This window comes from Heterocephalus glaber, unplaced genomic scaffold, assembly GCF_053883595.1.
Source record: "Heterocephalus glaber isolate CG9 unplaced genomic scaffold, H.glaber_assembly_v1.0 deba00001613, whole genome shotgun sequence".
In the NCBI taxonomy this organism is placed as follows: Eukaryota; Metazoa; Chordata; class Mammalia; order Rodentia; family Bathyergidae; genus Heterocephalus; species Heterocephalus glaber.
This window is the reverse complement of record NW_028258384.1, coordinates 2,012,198-2,030,964: the sequence shown is the minus strand read 5'-3', so window position 1 is coordinate 2,030,964 and position 18,767 is coordinate 2,012,198.

Sequence of the window (18,767 nt, the reverse complement as noted above, 5' to 3'; positions counted from 1 at the left end):
CCCAGAAGTTTTCAGAAAAAATCTACACATAGTTTGGATCACAAAAAATCTACACATAGGCATATAATTGTTAAGATTCCAGAAGCCCAACAGAAGAACAACATTCTACAAGCAGTTAGAGAAAAGAAACAAATCACATACAAAGGAAAGCCCATCAGAATCACAGCAGACTTCTCAACACAAACCCTCAAGGCGAGAAGAGCTTGCAGTGATGTGTTTCAAGCCCAAAAGGAAAACAACCTCCAACCCACATTGATGTACCCTGCAAAACTATCTTGCAAAATTGATGGAGAAATAAGATACTTTCATGACAAAGAGCACCTTAGGAACTTCATGAATACCAAACCAGCACTCCAAAGAATTTTACACAATATTCTAGGAACAGACATTGAGGATCACAACCCCAGGAAGCCCAGCAGAATGAATCGACCAGGCTCAACAAGAAATTAAAAACAAAGGGGAAGAGTATAACAAAAAGAAAAAGTCATGACAATGATAACTCAGTATGTATCAGTGATAACCATCAATGTTAATGGTCTCAACTCACCAATCAAAAGAAAGAGACTGGCAGAATGGGTCAAGAAGCAAGATCCAACAATATGCTGCATAGAGGCAACACATTTAATTCAAAAAGAAACTCATAGACTGAGTTAAAGAGTGGAAAACAATACTCCATCTGCCGGGAATCTGAAAAAAAGGAGAAGCTATCCTCTTTGCAGACCAAGTGGATTTGAAACCCACGCTGATTAAGAGAGACAAAGAAAGGGCTGGGGATTTAGCTCAGTGGTTTCACTGCCTGCTGCACAAGTGCAAGGACCTGCGTTTGATCTGGTACCAAAAAAAAAAAAAGAGAGAGAGAGAGACAAAGGAAGACACTATATCCTTGTAAAGGGAACAATCCAAGAGGAAGAGATGACAATCATAAATATCTATGCCCAAAACACTAGTGTGCCCAACTATATAAAACAAATACTACCAGACATGAAAAACCATATAATCACTAACACAATAGTAGTGGGGGATCTCAATACCCCACTGTCACAAATAGATAGATCAACTAGACAAAAAACAAGCAGCAAAATACTAGAACTCAATCAAACTCTTGAACAAATAAACTTAACAGATGTTTACACAGTGTTTCACCCCACAAAATCAGAACACACATCCTTTTCAGCTGCACACGGGTCATTCTCCAAAATGGACCACATACTCGCTCATAGAACATATTTAGGTAAGTGCAAAGGAATTGAAGTTATCCCCTGTATATTATCAGACCATAGTGTGATGAAATTGGAGATCATTAACAAAAGAAACTGCAAAAGGTTCATAAACATACGGAAATTGAACAACACACTCTGAATAATCAATGGGTCACAGAGGAAATTAAAGAAGAAATCAGTCCCTCCAAATAAATGACAATGACAATACAACATATTGGAATCTATGGGACACAATGAAAGCAGTCTTATGAGGGGAATTTGTAGCAGTGAGTACTCACATTAGGAAAAAAGAGCGAGCCCAATTAAACAACCTCATGCTAAACCTCAAGCTCCTAAAAAGAGAAGAGCAGGACAAACCCAAAGCTCATACAAGGGAGGAAATTATAAAGATCAGGGCAGAAATCAATTCAATGGAGACTTAGAAAACAATACAAAAAATCAATGAAGCCAAGAGTTGGTTCTTTGAAAGAATAAACAAAATTGACAAACCCTTAGCCAATCTTATCAGAAAAAGGAAAGAAAAGGCCCAAATCCATGCAATTAGGAATGAAAAGGGTGAAATTACAACAGACCCAGCAGAAATCCAGAGGATCATCAATACCTACTTTGAGAACCTATACACCAATAAGATGGAAAACACAGAAGAAATGGATAGATTCCTAGACACGTACGACTTACCAAAGTTGAATGAAGAAGACCTAAAATTTCTAAACAACCCAATATCAACCAATGAAATTGAAAATGTAATTAAAAACTTACCAACCAAGAAAAGCCCACATCCTGATGGCTTTACTGCTGAATTCTACAAGACATTTAGAGAGGAACAACCACCACTACTGTTTAAACTCTTCAATGAAATTGAAATGGAAGCAGTACTCTCAAATTCATTCCTGGAAGCAAGCATCACCTTGATCCCCAAAGCAGAGGAAGACCCAACCGAAAAACAGAACTATAGGCCAATCTCACTAATGAACATAGATGCAAAAATTCTTACTAACATACTGGCATGTACAATGGAGAAGATCATCAAGAAAATCATACACCCTGATCAAGTGGGATTCATTTCAGGGATGCAAGGATGGTCCAACATACACAAATCAGTCAATGTAATCCACTATATCAATAGAGCCAGGGACAAAAACCATATGATCATCTCAATAGATGCAGAAAAAGCATTTGACAAAATCCAGCACACATTTATGATAAAAACCCTAGAAAAAATTGGAATAGACAGTCTCTATCTGATAAAAGCCATCTTTGAAAAACCAACAGCCAATATCATACTAAATGGTCAAAAACCGAAATCTTTCACACTAAAATCAGGAACAAGACAAGGATGTCCACTATCACCACTCTTGTTCAGTATAGTTTTGGAAAGATTAGCCACAGCAATTAGACAAGGGAAAGAAATAGAAGGAATAAAGATAGAAAATGAAGAAGTCAAATTGTCATTATTTGCAGATGACATGATACTCTATATCAAAGTCCCCAAGAGCTCCACCAGAAGTCTTCTAGACTTAATAAGCAAATTCAGTCAAGTAGCTGGATACAAGTCAACACACAAAAATCAATAGCTTTCCTCTACACGAACAACAGATTCACTGAGAGAAATAGGGCAAACAATTCCTTTCACAGTAGCATTAAAAAAACTGAATTACCTACGAATCAACCTAATAAAAGAAATCAAAGATCTCTTCTCTGAAAACTATAGCATTTTGAAAAAAGAGATTGAAGTGAATATCAGAAAGTGGAAAGACATCCCTTACTCCTGGGTAGGAAGTATCAACATAGTGAAAATGGACATACTTCCAAAACTGCTCTATAGATTCAATGCAATCCCAATTGAAATCCCAGCATCATACTTCATGGACCTTGAGAAAACAATCCAAAAATTCATTTGGAATAAGAAGAGATCCAGAATAGCAAAAGCAATTCTAGGTAACAGAGATATGGCATGGGGTATTGTTGGGAGCAATGCTACATAATTCTAGGGAAAAATCATTTGGTTTGCCTAGTTCTCTTGCCTACAGCCAAGCTACAGAATAACTCCAGTTTGGCCTCCGGTCACAACTGAGACTTCAGTGATCCAGTGATGCTGTGATTCTCCAGGACAAGAAACATCCTGGGAGAACAAACATCTGCTCGGTTCCTCATTGTTCTTGGACTGATTAACATCTTGTTTGCCGGAGATGTACTGAACTCTCTGCAAGCCTTCCGTTACACCTTGTTTATCCCAATGTGAACTATTGAACTCTCTGCAAGTCATTTGTTACATTTGCTTCTCCCGATGTACTGAACTCTCTGCAAGTCATTTGTTACATTTGTTTCTCCCGATGTATTGAATAAAAGGTGTGGTAAGCTGGAGGCTTTTGCCTTTGCCGCCCAGAGCAGCACTGATCAGACCCAGAGCTCAGCTTCTTCTCAGTCTCTTTTTTCTACCTTTCCTGTAATTCACTGTGTGCTGCCCTGGCTCGCAGGAGACCAGGACTGACTGCAGAGGTTCTGGTAATGTCCCCTTCTGCTGTCCCCTACAGGGTATTACAACCCCCAACTTGAAACTATACTACAAAGCTACTGTGATAAAAACAGCATGGTACTGGCAGAGAAACAGACCTGAAGACCAATGGAACAGATTAGAAGATGCAGAAACAACTCCAGACACACTCAGCCACCTCATCTTTGACAAAGGAGCCAAACACCCTCACTGGAGGAAAGATAGTCTCTTTAATAAATGGTGCTGGAGAAATTGGGTTTCAACTTGCCTAAGACCAAAACTAAACCTATATCTCTCACCATGCACTAAACTAAAATCTAAATGGATTAAAGACCTAATATTAAAATAGAAACACTGAACCGGCTGGAAGAGAGGTTAGGTAGAACTCTTGAAGATACTGGGGTAGGAAAAGACTTTATGAGCAAAACCTCAGTTGCCCTTGAACTAGCACAATCTACAAGTGGGATCTCTTCTTATTAAAAAGCTTCTGCACAGCAAGAGAAACCACCAGCAGTGTGAAGAGACAACCCACAATGTGGGAAAAAATTTTCACCAGAAGTCCCTCAGACAAAGGTCTAATATCTTGAATCTGTAAAGAACTCAAAAAAATGAGAACCCCTAAATTTAAAGACCCAATCCAAAAATGAGCATCTGAAATGAACAGACATGCCTCACACAAAGAAGTAGAAATGGCAAATGAACATATGAAAAAATGTTCAACATCACTGGTCATTCGGGAGATGCAAATGAAAACAATGCTGAGATTCCACCTCACTCCAGAAAGAATGGGTGCTATCATGAAATCAACCCATAACAAATGCTGGCGGGGCTGTGGGGAAAGAGGAACACTGGCCCACCACTGGTTGGAGTGTAGACTGGGGCAACCACTGTGGAAATCAGTATGGAGATTCTTCAAAGAACTAGGACTGGAAGTCCCATTTGACCTAGTTATTCCCCTGCTGGGTATCTTCCCCAAAGAATTAAAAGAATCATATCACAGTGATATTTGTGAACCCATATTCGTAGCAGCACAGCTTGTCCTAGCTAAAACTTAGGAACAGCCCAAATCCCCTTCCACTGGAGACTGGATCAAGAAAATGTGATTTTTAAAAATAAAATGGAGTACTACTCAGTCATCAAAAATGAGAAATCAGAGTCATTTATTGCTAAATGGATGCACATTGAGGCGATACTCTTAAGTGAAATAAATAGGACACACATGTAAATACTGAATAGTTTCTCTAGTGTGAGAAACTGAAAGTGTAAATAAGGACTAAAATGTTTAATAGATAATGTGAAGTAGGAAGAAAAGGGGCAAAGGGGAAGGGGAAGTAGGAGGGATAGGGGAAAGGATAGAAGGGAATGGAATTAATATGAGAAAGTGAAAAAAAGGAAACAAAGTCTTTGTAAATAGGGAGGGATGGAGGGGTTAAAGGGAGGGCTGGGGAAGGGGGAAAAATTAAGAACCAAGAGAATATGTAAAGGTGCATATCTCCAATGATGAATGTCATTATATTGTACACCTAAAATACACCAATAAAAAGATATACAAAAAAATTTTGTTTAGTTGATCTGAGTAATTGTGAATGTAGTGTATTGAGTTTACCCACTATGATTATGTTGTTTGTTCTTTTATGTCCAGTAGTGATTGTTTTATGAAGTTGAGTGTATCAGTGTTCAATTTACAATTGTTATCTCTTCCTGTCAAATTGTGCCCCTAACCACTATGTAGTGGCTTTCTTTGCTTCTTCTGATCAGGTTTAGTTAGAAGTTTACTTTGCCTGAGATTAGAATTGCTTTCTCTATTCAGGATCCAGATGCATGGAATATTTATCCCTGTCTTTGATTTTTAGTCTATGAATTTCTTTTTGGATTAAATAAATCTCTTAAATGCAACAAACTGTTGGGTTTTGTTTTCTGATTCAGTCTGCCAATATGTGAATTTTAATTGGGAATTAGGCCTTTACATTGAGAATTTTTTTCTGAAAGACAGTGACTTAATTTTGTCATTGAGTTCTTTTTTGTTGTCACTTTCTTTATTGTTCTCTTTTTGTTTAATCAGCTTGCTTTACATGTTCATTTCATCAGACTTTTTGGTGTTCTCGACTTCATTATTCTCTCTCTAGGATATTATTGAATATTTTTTATAGTTGCTCTTTGGTGCTTATGAATTTCTTATGGTGTTCTTTTCCATGAAATGTCCTAATTTCTCAGTTTTAGTAGATAGCTTTGTAGGATATATTAGTCTGGGTTGGAAGTTGTTTTCATTTAGGGCTTAAGACACTTCACTCCAAGTTGTCCTGGCCTTTAATACTTTGTTGAGAAGTTTGCTGTAATCCTAATGTGTTTACCCTTATACATGATTTTTTGTTTTTCTCTGACAGCTTTTAAGATTGTGTCTACTTGTTGGGCTTCTTGGTTTTTTTACTGTGATGTGTCACAGAGAGCTTTTTCTTCATCATACTTATTTAGTGCTGTGTAAGCCTAGCTTACCTGTGTGTTGATATTTTTCCTTATAATTCTGCTATTCTGTGAACAGAGTTTTTTTATTCTACGTGTGCTGTCTTCTAATTTCTTTGACTACAATTAGCCTTAAGTTAGTCTTGTCAACATAATCTAGTACTTCTAGGATGAATTATCTTTCTTGTCCTGTTGTTTTTAAGGCTTTTTGAATATATCATAATGTGTTTCCATTTTCTCCTTGAGATCTGAGGCTCTATCCTCACATTGGTCATTTTTGCTTTTCATTCATTTAATAGAATTCTTTACCACCAGGATTTCTGTTTGGCACAGTTTTGTAGTCTATTTCTTTATTTAATTTGTCATTCATGTTTTGAATAGTTTTGGTCAGTTCTTCCAATTTTTTGTTTCTTCCATAACCATATTGCTCAGTTTGTTGTTTAGTTCCACTATTTTGGGGGTTATGTCATCTTTGAGGTCATTGAGTTCCTTTGCTTACTCTTTCATATTTCATTGAGCTTAGCTAGTTGGTCTTTGATTTCCTCTTCATTAATGCACCATGCATCTGCTTTGAGAGAGTTGGGAGACTTTGGAGCCATTTTGTTGCCTTGTTTTTTCATGTTTTTTGTGTGTGTGCTGAGGATTGATGAGGTCAAAGTGAGCAAGATGAACTTGTTGTTGGTATGAAAATTTCTTTTGTTATGTTCCATTTTTCAGTGAAGTGATCTTGGCTTTATTTGTCAAGAGGTATGGTTTACTATTTTAATCTATTCAATTTAATTAGGTTGGACCCAGTCATTGTGTTGTAAGGAGAGAATTTCTACTGATTATAACAGCAAAAATAGATCCAACCATACATCACTCATAAGCATAAAAGCTTGTTTTGATAATTTAGCCCTCTTATAAATACCCCTTAGAGACAATATTATACTGCTATGTGTGGTTTCTGTGGGATGTGGAGAGTGGGGGGAGGAAGAGTGCAAAGGGAAACAGAAAAGGGTATGCCAGTAGGAATAAAGGGAGATAAGAGAAATGTCAATAAGTGAAAATAGACCGGAGGTTGGAATCTGTTGGAATATTTTTATAGCTTGGATAAAGAGCTAATGTTGAGGGAGTTCAAGCGAATATTTGAGTATGAAGAGAGAGGAATGCACATGGGTGGGAGTCTATTTAGAGATTGAAGGAGGCTGTGAGACAGTCAAAACCTGTTAATATATTTATAGTTAGTTTTATTTGGATCATCTAAGCCCAATTTTGTTAAAGGTTACCCTGACATACCGTTGCATGGTACTTTTTAAGTTATAGCACTGGTTAATTCTTATTCAGTAATGCACATACACAGGCCAATGTTCTATATGTGCTGTTAGATAGATAGGAGGAGAGGGAAGGCAAGGATGTGAAAAAATGAGGAAGTGAGGATAAAAAATAATAGAAAGGAAAGAAAGTCAAAAAATGAAAGAGAAGAAGTACTAAAAGAGGGAGCAGATAAAGGAGCAAACCTTAAAAACAGAGTAAAATCATAAAACAATACCAATAAAGCAGAAAGAATTAGAATAAAAGAAAAAAAGAAACAAGATAACTCATAACAAACAAACAAGGAAAAGAAAAACCTTCACAAAGTTGTAGCACTGATCCAGTGTTCTCATAGCTCGCTCTACACCAGAGTCCAAGTCTTATTGTGAGTAGCCTTGTGGACCTCTTAACTGCCTGTCTAAAGTGGTGAGGGTTGTTGCCTCCTCCAGATCTGTATTGTGGCTGCAAGTTTTGTAGTCACAAGATACAATTGCCTCAATCAATCTGGAAGGAAGTAAACATGGTGTAGTTTGCCTGACTTCCATTTCTTCTGCCATAGACTTCTGCCAGGGACCTAGCTCCACTCATTGCTTGCCAAATATTGTGTTTGTCCCTGTCTTCCCTCCATGGGCTCTCCTTGTCTAGTACATAACAGAAGTCCTTTGGCTCAGGCACTATTCTCCATCTCTCCATCCATAGTTGTCTGTCTTTGTCTCAATAACTGTGCTGTGAGATCCAACTATAAAACCTAGGGCAGCCCTCAGGCTCAGCAGAGGGCTACTTTTGCCAGCATAGGGATTTGGCAAGACCTCAGGGTTTTTGGGCCTTTCTCCTGTTTCAGGAAACAATAGAAGAGTGACTGATGTGCTCTGATTCTGCTGAATCACCCTCTAATCTGGGTTCCAATCTCCATCTCTCCTCTCACATGTTTCTGGCTCTACTTTATACTCTGCATACTTGGCACAGTCCCAGGTCTCCCTGCCATCTCCAGTCCCCAAGGAAACCTGCCAGCAATTGTCAGTAGTGTGCTGAATGACTTACAAGCATAACCCTGTTGTATATGGGGAGTGTGGTTGACATTTTTTTTCTGTGCCAAACAAACTTTCTCTCTCCCCACAGTCCCCCTGCTTACAGGCACTGGAGTGCTACTGTTTTCAAGATTGGGTACATGGTGTTTGGTCTCAGTCTGTTCTACTTTTGGCTCCCCTGAAACCTTGGCTTGCTTGTATCTCACTTGTCATGCATGTAGAATAATTATCAGTCTATTCCATCAAGCATGTCACCTCTGGGGGGCTAGCTCCCTCTCTCAATCTGATCCTCTCTCAAAATGGCATGTACAGCAGGTCTGGTGTGGAGTACAGGTGCCATGATCCAGGAGTAGTCTGCTTTCCCCTCATTTACCCCCAAGTCATTGGATTTTGGCCCAGCTAGATTCTCTTTTCATTTACCCTCCCAAATCATACTTTATCATTTGCTCTCACATCAGGGCATTTGCTTTTCTCCAGTGCCAATTCCTAGATACTCACCTTTGCTGTCAACCCCTGGGCAGCCATTATCTCTCCTCATTTTTGATCCCTTCATCCCCTTTCTACCCTCCCCCAATTCCTTTCCATATTTCTAAAAAGTGTGCCTTTTTGTTTCCTATCATCTCTCCTTTATTGCATTATTTATTTATGATTTAGGTATTTCATATAAGAGAAACCATGTGATGTGTAGCTTTCTGTGTCTGACTTATTTCACTTAACATTGTGGTTCCATATTTTTTCCTATAAATGAAAAAATTTCATTTTTCTTTATGGCTGAACAGAATTCCATTGTGTATACATATGGAATTTTTCTTTACCTAGTCACTAGCTGATGGGAATCTAGACTTTTTCCAGAGCATTGCTATTGTGAATTGCACTGATATAAACATGGGTATACATGTATTACTATAGTATGATGTCTTAAATTCTTTCAAGAATATACCAAGGAAAGGTATAGCTGGTTGAAGTGGAATTTCTATTTTTAGGTTTTCTTGAGGAACTATATACTGATTTTCATAGTAGTTATACTAGTTTTCATTCCCACTAACAATGTAGGTATGTTCCTTTCCACCCACATCCTAACCAGCATTTTTTGGTTTTTGTGGGGGTTTTTTAACAGTCATCTTGGGGAGTGGATACAAGCACATAATACATGTTTATTGTATTCTTAATGTTAGCCATTCTGACTAGGGTAAAATCAAATCTCAGAGTTCTTTAGATTTGCATTTCCCAATGGCTAAAGATGATGAACATTTTTTCATGAACTTATTGACAATTTACACTTCTTATTTTGAGAAGTGTCTATTTAATTCATTTGCTGATTTTTTGACTGGATCATTTGTTTTTGTGGGTTAATTTTTGAGTCACATATATATATATATATACATATATATATATATATATATATATATTCTAGATATTTGTCCTCTATTAGAAAAGTAGCTGACAAAATTTTTCCTGTTCTATATGTTCTCTCTTGATTCCTTTATTTCCTTTATTGTGCAAAAGAATTTAATTTGATGTAATCCCATTTCTTGATTCTTGGTATTATTTAATATGCTATTGGATTTCTGCTCAAGAAGTCTTTGCCTGTGCCTTTGGCTTCAACTGTTTCCCTTATGTTATCTTCCAGCGGAATCAAATTTTCTGTTTTTATGTCTAAGTCTTTTATCTATTTTTATTTGATTTTAGTTAAGAGTGAGAGGTATGGATCTAGTTTCAATCTTCTACAGTTAATATCCACTTTTCCCAGCACAATTTCTTAAAGAGGCTATCTTTTCTCCAATGTATATTTTTAGCCCCTTTGTCAAAAGTCAGATGGCTTAAGGTACATGAGGTTATTTCTTGGTCTTATTCCATTGGTTTATATGTCTATTTTTGTACCAGTACCATATTGGTTTTGGTACTATAACATTGTAGCATAATTTGAAATTCAGAGTTGTAATGTCTCACACTGTGCTCATTTTGCTCTGGATTGTTTTGGCCATTCTGGGTCTCTTTTGATTCCATATAAATTTTAGGATTCTTGGTTCAGCAAAGAATGTTGTTGGTATTTTAATGGTAATTGCATTAAATCTGTAGATCACTTTTGGTAATATGTTCATTTTATTGATGTTAACCCTACAAATCTGGAAATGGAGGATGACTTTCCATATTCTTATATCTCTTGTACATGCATTGGCACTGACTTGCTTTTCTTTTTCTAGAAGATTAAGGTTCAATATTAGGTTGTTTATTTCCATTTGCCCTGTTTACCTGATGTGAGAGTTCACCACAATAAATTTACCTCTTAGGAGTGCTCTCATTGCATCCCATCAGTTGCAGTATGTTGTGTTGTCATTTTCATTTAATTGTAGATACTGTTTAATTTCTTCTTTAATTTCATCTGTGACTCATTGGTTGTACTGGAGAGTGTTATTTAATTTCCATGTGTCTATGGATTGTTAGTCATTTCTTTTGCTGTTGATTTCCATTTTCATTGCATTATGGTCAGATAACATGCATCGGAGAATTTCAATTCTTTCTCATTTGCTTAAGTATTTTCTATGGGCTAGCATGTGGTCTATTTTGGAGAACATTCCATGTGCCACTGAGAAGAATGTGTATTCTGATGCTTTGGGATGGAACATTCTGTAGACATCTACTAAGTTCATTTGTTCACAAGTTTGATTCGGTTCTGATATTTCTTTTTTTATTATTTTTTAATCTTGATTCTTTTTTTTTTTTTTTTGGTAATGGGAATCGAACTCGGGACATTGCACTTTTGAGGCAGGTGCCAGAACCACTGAGCTAAATCCCTGGCCCTTTTTTTGATTTTTGTCTAGATGATCTGTCTAATTGTGACAGTGGGGTGTTAATGTCTCCCATTACAGTTGTGTTCATACTTATTAGGTTTCTCATGTCTGTTAATGTTTGCTTTATATAGTTGGGTCCATTGATGTTTGCTGCATAAATATTTGCAATTGTTTTCTCTTCTTCTTGTATTTTTCCCTTAACAAGTATGTAGTGACCTTCTTTGTCTCTTTTGATCAGTCTTGGCTTGAAGTTCATGTTGTCTGCAAACAGGATAGTTACCCCTGCTTTTGTCTGGGTTCCTGTGACATTGAAAATTATTTTCCATCCTTTGACTTTCAGTCTATAAATTTCTTTTTGAGTTAAATGTATTTCCTGTATGGAGCATATTGTTGGATCTTGTTTCTTGATCCATTCTGCCAGTCTGTTTCTTTTGATTAGTGAATTGAGACCTTTTACATTGATTGTTATACATCATATGTATCACTTTATCCCTGTCATATTATTCTCCTGCTTTCGGTTCCTTGTCTTTCTCCTCCATTTAATTGCTTGCCCTGTGTAGTGGCTTCTTTGTATTAGTGATCTTGGAATTGTGGTTTTCATTGTCTCTTTCTAAAATGCCTTTCAGAACATTTTGTAGAGCTGGTTTGTTGGTTGTGCATTTCTTTAGTTGTTCTTTGCCATGGAAATATCTTATTTCTTCATCAATTATGAAAGAAAATTTTGTGGGGCACATCAATATCTGTTCTGGAAGTTGTTTTCTTTTAGGGTTTGAAATACTTCACTCAATGCTCTCCTTGACTTAAGAGTTTGTGTTGAGAACTCTGCTGCGATTCTGAACAGTTTTCCTTTACAGGTTATTTTTTTTCTCTAACAAATTTTTTATTAAATTCTTTTATTGGTACATTGTAGGTATACAACACAATTACGTTTCTCATTGGGAATTGTACCTTTACATAATGCATCTTGGTTCTTATTTTTTCCCCATTCCTAGCCCTCCCTTCACCCCCTCCACCCTTCCCTACTTACAAAGACTTTATTTCCATTTCTCATCATTTTTCCTTTCCCTTCTTTCCTTTCTCCTGCCCCTCCCACTACCCTACCCCTTTGGACCTTTTCTTCCTATTTTACATTATCGATTATTCATTCTAATCATTGGTACATTTTAGGTATACAATATAATGACATTCATCATTGGAAATTTGCACCTTTACATAGTCTCTCTTGGTTCTTATTTTTCACCCTTGCCCAGCCCTCCCTTCAACCCTGCCATTCCTCCCTATTTACAAAGATTTTGTTCCTACTTTTCCATTTTCTCATATTAATCCCATTCCCTTCTATCCTTTCCCCTAGCCCTCCCACTTCCTTCCTCTTTGCCCCTTTTCTTCCTATTTCACATTACCTATTATACATTTAGTCCTTATTTACATTTTCAGTTTCTCACACCAGAGAAACTATTCGGTATTTATACACGTGTGTCCTATTTATTTCACTTAAGAGTATCACCTCAATGTGCATCCACTTAGCTATAAATGTCTCTAATTTCTCATTTTTTATGGCTGAGTAGTACTCCATTTTATTAAAAAACCCACATTTTCTTTATCCAGTCTCCAGTTGATGGGCATTTGGGGTGTTTCCAAGTTTTAGCTATTACAAACTGTGCTGCTATGAACATGGGTGCACATATATCACTGTGGTATGATTCTTTTAATTCTTTGGGGAAGATCCCCAGTAGTGGAATAGCGGGGTCAAATGGGACTTCCAGTCCTAGTTCTTTGAGGTATCTCCATATTGATTTCCATAGTGGTTGCACCAGTCTACACTCCCACCAGCAGTGGAACAGTGTTCCTCTTTCCCCACAGCCCCACCAGCATTTGTTATTGGTTGATTTCATGATAGCAGCCATTCTTTCTGGAGTGAAGTGGAATCTCAGCATTATTTTCATTTGCATCTCTCGTATAACCAGTGATGTTGAACATTTTTTCATGTATTTATTTGCTATTTCTCCTTCTTTGTCTGAGAAATGTCTGTTCATTTCAGATGCCCATTTTTGGATTGGGTCTTTAAATTTGGGAGGTCTGATCTTTTTAAGTTCTTTATAGATTCAAGATAGTAGACCTTTGTCTGAGGAAGAGCAGGTGAAGATTTTTTCCCACATTGTGGGTTGTCTCTTCACACTGCTGGTGGTTTCTCTTGCTGTGCAGAAGCCTTTTAATAAGAAGAGATCCCATTTGTTGATTGTTTGTGCTAGTTCACGGGCAACTGAGGTTTTGTTCATAAAATCTTTTCCTACACCGATGTCTTCACGGATTCTACCTAACCTCTGTTCCAACTGGTTCAGAGATTCTATTTTAATATTTAGATTTTAATCCATTTTGATTTTAGTCTAGTGCATGGTGAGAGATATAGGTTCAGTTTTAATCTTTGGCAAGTTGAAGCCCAATTTTTCCAGCACCATTTAGTAAACAGGCTAGCTTTCCTCCAGTGAGGGTGTTTGGCACCTTTATTGAAGATGAGATGGCTGAGTGCGTCTGGTGTTGTTTCTGCATCTTCTAATCTGTTCCACTGGTCCTCAGATCTGTTTCTTTGCCAGTACCATGCTGTTTTTATCACAGTAGCTTTGTAGTATAGTTGCAGGTTGGGGATTGTGATACCCCCTGCCATGTCTCTGTTACCTAGAATTGCTTTTGCTATTCTGGGTCTCTTCTTGCTCCAAATGAATTTTTGGATTGTTTTCTCGAGGTCTGTGACGTATGCTGCTAGGATGTCAATTGGAATTGCAGTAAATCTATATAGCAGTTTTGGAAGTATGACCATTTTCACTATATGAATCCTTCCTACCCAGGAGCAGGGGATGTCTGTCCATTTTCTGATATCATCTTCAATCTCTCTTTTCAGAGTGCCATAGTTTTCAGAGAAGAGGTCTTTGATTTCTTTCATTAGGATGATTCCTAGGTATTTCAGTTTTTTGGATGCTATTGTGAAAGGAATTATTTGCCCTATTTCTCTCTCAGTGAGTCTGTTGTTCGTGTAAAGGAAAGCTATTGATTTTTGTGTGTTGACCTTGTAACCAGCTACTTGACTGAATTTGGTTATTAAGTCTAGAAGACTTTTGGTGGAGTTCTTGGGGTCTTCTATGTAGAGTATCATGTCATCTGCAAATAATGACAATTTGACTTCTTCATTTCCAATCTTTATTCCTTTTATTTCTTTCCCTTGTCTAATTGCCATGGCTAATGTTTCTACAACTATATTGAACAAGAGTGGTGATAGTGGACATGTTTGTCTTGTTCCTGATTTTAGTGTGAAGGATTTCAGTTTTTGACCATTTAGTATGATATTGGCTGTTGGTTTTTCATAGATGGCTTCCATCAGTTTGAGGTAGAGACCATCTATTCCAACTTTTTGTAGGGTGTTTATCATAAATTCATGTTGGATTTTGTCAAAGGCTTTTTCTGCATCTATGGAGATAATCGCATGGTTTTTGTCCTTGGCTCTATTGGTATATTGTATTTCATTGATGGATTTTCATATATTGAACCATCCCTGCATCCCTGGGATGAATCCCACTTGATCATGGTGTATGATCTTGATGATCTTCTGCATTCTGTTTGCCAGTATCTTATTAAGGATTTTTGCACCTATGTTCATTAGTGAGATTGGCCTATATTTCTCCTTTTCGTTTGGGTCTTTCTCTGCTTTGGGGATCAAGGTGATGCTTGCTTCCAGGAATGAATTTGGGAGTATTGCTTCCCTTTCAATTTCATTGAAGAGTTTAAACAGTAGTGGCAGCAGTTCCTCTCTAAATGTCTTGTAGAATTCAGCAGTGAAGCTATCAGGGCCCGGGCTTTTCTTAGCTGATAAGTTTTTAATTACATTTTCAAGTTCATTGGTTGATATTGGGTTGTTCAGAACTTTTAGGTCTTCTTCATTCAACTTTGGTAATTCATATGTATCTAGGAATCTGTCCATTTCTTCTGTGTTGTCCATCTTATTGGCATATAGGTTCTGGAAGTAAGTATTGATGATCCTCTGGATTTCTGTGGGTCTGTTGTAATTTCAGCCTTTTCATTCCTAATTGCATGGATTTGGGCCTTTTCTTTCCTTTTTCTGACAAGGTTGGCTAAGGGTTTGTCAATTTTGTTGATTCTTTCAAAGAACCAACTCTTGGCTTCATGAATTTTTTGTATTGTTCTCTTAGTCTCCATTGCATTGATTTCTCCTCTGATCTTTATAATTTCCTCCCTTGTATGAGCTCTGGGATTGTCCTGTTCTTCTTTTTCTGGAAGCTTGAGGATCAGCATCAGGTTGTTTAATTGGGCTCATTCTGTTTTCCTACTATTCGTTTTCAGTGCTATGAGTTTCCCTCATAAGACTGCTTTCATTGTGTCCCATAGATTCCGATATGTTGTATTGTCATTGTCATTTAATTGAAGGAACTGTTTGATTTCTTCTTTAATTTCCTCTGTGACCCATTGGTTATTCAGAAGTGGGTTGTTCAATTTCCACGTTTATGTAATTTTTTGAGTTTCTTTTGCTATGGATCTACAATTTCATTGCACTATGGTCTGATAATATACAGGGGATAACTTCAGTTCCTTTGCACTTACTTAAACATGTTCTATGTGTGAGTATGTGGTCTATTTTGGAGAATGACCCATGTGCAGCTGAGAAGAATGTGTATTCTGATTTTGTGGGCAGGAACACTCTGTAAACATTTGCTAAGTTCATTTGTTCAAGAGTTCGATTGAGTTCTAGTATTTCATTACTTATTTTTTGTCTAGTTGATCTATCTCTTTGTGACAGTGGGGTGTTGAGGTCCCCCACTACAATTGTATTAGTGCATATCTGACTTTTCATGTCCGATAGTATTTGTTTTATGTAATTGGACACACTAGTGTTTGGTGCATAGATATTTATGTTTGTCATCTCTTCCTCTTGGATTGTTTCCTTTACAAGGATGTAGTGTCCTTCTTCGTCTCTCTTAATCAGTGTTGGTTTGAAATCTACTTGTTCTGCAAAGACGATAGCTACTCCTGCTTTTTTTCGGGTTCCTGTCCCCTGAAGTATTGTTTTCCACCCTTTAACTTTCAGTCTATGAGTGTCTTTTTGAATGAAGTGTGTTTCTTGTATGCAGCATATTGTTGGATTTTGCTTCTTGACCCATTCTGCTAGTCTATTTCTTTTGATTGGTGAATTGAGACCATTATCACTAATGGTTATAACTGAAACGTATTGACTTGTCATTGCCATTTTTTCTTTTTGTTGGGTTCTCCCCCTTTACATTTAATTTCTTGTCATACCAGATGACTTCATTCTGCTTTGCTTCCTGGGGTTTTGATCCTCAGTGTCTGTTCCTAAGATATTGTGTAAAATTCTTTGGAGTGCTGGTTTGGTATTCACAAAGTTCCTAAGGTGCTCTTTGTCATGAAAGTATCTTATTTCTCCATCCATTTTGAAAGATAGTTTTGCAGGGTACATCAATCTGGGTTGGATGCTGTTTTCTTTTAGGGCTTGGAATATGTCACTCCAAGCTCTTCTTGCCTTGATGGTTTGTGTTGAGAAGTCTGCTGTGATTCTGATTGGCTTTCCTTTGTATGTGATTTGTTTCTTTTCTCTAACTCTTGTAGAACTTTGTTCTTCTGTTGAGTTTCTGGAATCTTAGCAATTATATGCCTATGTGTAGATTTTTTTTGATCAGGTCTTTTTGGAGTCCTATATGCCTCACTTCTCTGTATGTCAAGCTCTTTTCCCCTGCTTGGGAAGTTTTGTGCCATTATTTCTGTGAAGAGATTTTTTATGTCATCTGCACTCTCTCCTGTTTCTTCATTGAGCCCAATCAGTCTTATGTTATTCTTTTTTGCATCATCTAGCAGCTGCTGGATTGGTTTCTCATGTTCCCTTATAATTTTGAAGCAATTTTTCTTTTCCTGGTCACTAATTGCAATCTTATCTTCTATATCTGAAATTCTGTCCTCACATTGGCTCATTCTGCTGTGTAGACTTTCAATGGAGTTTTTCATGTCCTGGAAATCTATTTGCATCTGTTTTATGGATTCCATTTGTTTCTTATGTTGGGATTCCATCATGTTCCTGAGGTCCTCTCTAGATTTATTAATCATGTCTTGCACTAGGGGTATAATTTCTCCTGTTATCTGAGAAATTATTTCTGATTTCATTTTTTCCAGATCCCCTTTTGTTGCCAGTTCAGTGGGTCCAGGTGGTTGAGTATCAGAGTGTTCCATCTCATTTCCCTTTGGGGTTGCTGTCGGTGATCTGGAAGTCTGGTTTTGAGACTTATTTATGTTTTTTCTCATTTAGCCTGGGCTAGGGGCTTTTGGCGCCTACCCAGATTACCTCCTCTGAGCTGGGAGAGATGGGACAGGGGCCAGGAGCAGTGGTAGGGATGGTGGCCCAAAAGCCCTTTCCTGTGGGCTTGGAGCAGTGGGAGGGATTGTGGCTGGGAAGCCCCTTCCTCTGGTCCAGGAGCAGTGGGATGGCGACTCATAAGCCCCTACCTCTGGGCCGGGAGTGGTGGGAGGGATGGTGGCCCGGAACTCCCTTCCTCTGGGCCAGGAGTGGCGGGAGAGAAGGTGGTCCAAAAGCCCTTTCCTCTCGCCTGGGAGCAGTGGGACTCTGTACTGTGGTCTGGTGGTCCAGTGTCCTCTGCGTCTTTGTAGTGTGGAACCAGGTGGCTGTACAGAGGTGCGGGGGGGGGGAGTTCAGTGGATTGTTGCAGGGGTGTGGGCTGATTTGGTGTGTTCTGTGCGACTCAGGACCTCAGTAGGTCGTGCACAGACCTTCCTGTCTTCAGCAGGCTGATTCGGCCTGTTCCAAGTGACTTGGGACCTCGGTAGGTCATGCACAGACCTCTAACAAATTTTTAATTCTGTTCTTGTGTTGAATTTCTGGAATCATGATTTTATATGCCTTGACATATTTATTTTTCTGATCATGTCTAATTGGTGTTCTGTATGCCTCACTTACCTGTATGTCAAATTCTTTTTCCATGTAAGAAAACTTTTCTGACATTTCTTCTGTGCGTGGGTTTTCTTAATGTCCTTGGTACTATCTTTTGATTTTTTTATTGATTTCAATCAATATTATGTTATTCTTCTTTTCATCATATAGCACCCATTGGATTGATTTTTCATTGTCCCTTGGTATTTTTAACAAGTCTTTCTTCTGATGAGCACTAATCATAAACATATTGTGTCCTCACATTGGTTGATTCTGCTTCATATACTTTCAGTAGAATTTTTTATCTCCTGGATATCTGTTTGATTCTGTTTCATGAAATCTAGTTTTTTCCTATGTTGTACATACATAGTTTTCATAATTTTCCTAAGCTGATGTATTTATTATCTTTATCTGCTCTAGATTAACTAATCATATCCTTTATTATTGTCATCATCTCTTCGGGTATCTGTGAAATTATTTCTGATTCACTTTTTGTGGAGCTTCATTCATCTGCCTTGTTAC